Raw genomic sequence first — 1,574 nt, forward strand, 5'->3', positions numbered from 1 at the left:
ACATTCTATACTCTTATGTACAATACAGAATTAAAATAGTGAAGATATTAAAACAGCCTAAGTGTTAAGTATGAATGAAAAACAATGAAAACCACATATTTTGAAATTTTATATAGCTCTTAAAACCATTATCTTACCATTCAATACTACTGGGAAAAGATCAAAAGACATTATACTAAGTGACATAAGCCAGATACAGAAAAGACAATATTCCACAATCGCATTTATATAGAGGATTTAAGAAAAATTCAAATACAGAGATACTGAACAAAAGCGATTTCACCAGGGTTTAGGTTGGGAGGGGAAAAGATAGGCCAAGAGACACAAGTTGTAGCTATAGACGATGAGCAAAACTACAGATCTCAACTACAACACAAGGAATACAGGTAATGATACTACGCTGTATAGTGATCTTTGTAGAGAGCACAGATTTTAGCTGTTCTTGCAACAGTAGTGTAATGCTGTCTGTAAGACGCGAGAGCAATGCTAATCTGGTTTATTATAGTAACATTTTTATTGTCTAGATTCATCCAGTGATATCCTGTCGTATACTATAATGCATGAAAATTTCTTTATTTTATTATTGTTATTTCATTAATATGTATTGTCAGTACATGACACTTCCCATTGTTCTCAGGAAGTAAATGCATGAACATAGCACAGGATAATAGTTTTTTAATATTCCTTACATTCCCACCCACTTCACTAACAACATCTTCAAATCTTCTTTCCAAATTTTCACTATTGCTGTTATCAATTCATGTTTATAACATACAGAGTTTACATTCACTTTGGGTATTTTGTACCTTTATATGCCACATTTTAATTCTTCTTACTTTCCTTATGCAAAAAATATTACTAGGAATGTTATATAAATATTGGCAGAAGATTGAAGCTTTACTAATATCTCTTACAATAAAATAATAAAAGACCTAAACATTAAAGCACCATGTAAGAATAAAGACGGTGTGGTTGTGCACACCTGTAGTCTCAGCACTTGAAAGGCTGAAAACAGGAGGATCACTATGAGTCTGATCTACATAGTAAGACCCTGTACACCCCACAGAACCTGTCCTAAACACAGAAAAAAGAAGAGTAAGTACAATTGGCCAAATAATATGTGAAACCTTATGCAACAGCTTCAACTTGAGATGAAGGCAAATTAAAACAATAGTGGAATTTAATCTTATCCCAGAAAGAATGAAAACTATCAAGAAGTCAAAGAATATGATTTTTTAAACAAGAGGTCAAAGCATGACAATGTGCTGGCATGGCTGTGGTGAAAGGACCCTTCTTACCATTTTAGTAGAAAGGTATACTTGTGCAAACATTATGAAAAATTGTACAGAGATTTTCTAATGAAATAATTAGAAATCCCATTTAATCTAGCCACTTGACTTAAATGAGCTGAAGGCATCCTATTAGAGAAGTACATGCATAGCAATGTTGATAGCAGCTCAAGTCATAATTATTAATCCTGGTGGCAGCCTGTATGCCCATTAACAGTTAATAGGATGAAGAAAATGTGTCACTGATATATAATGGAATATGCTTGAGCTATAAAATGGTATATA

At 32.8% G+C, this 1,574-nt stretch overlaps 1 pseudogene; it reads left to right on the forward strand.

Moving 5' to 3' along the window:
• The first annotated feature begins 343 nt into the window (after nucleotides 1-343).
• LOC101580295 overlaps nucleotides 344-1,574 on the forward strand; it is a 36,372-nt pseudogene continuing 35,141 nt past the window's right edge.

The sequence above is a fragment of the Octodon degus genome, unplaced genomic scaffold, assembly GCF_000260255.1.
Source record: "Octodon degus isolate 3935 unplaced genomic scaffold, OctDeg1.0 scaffold00162, whole genome shotgun sequence".
NCBI lineage: Eukaryota > Metazoa > Chordata > Mammalia > Rodentia > Octodontidae > Octodon > Octodon degus.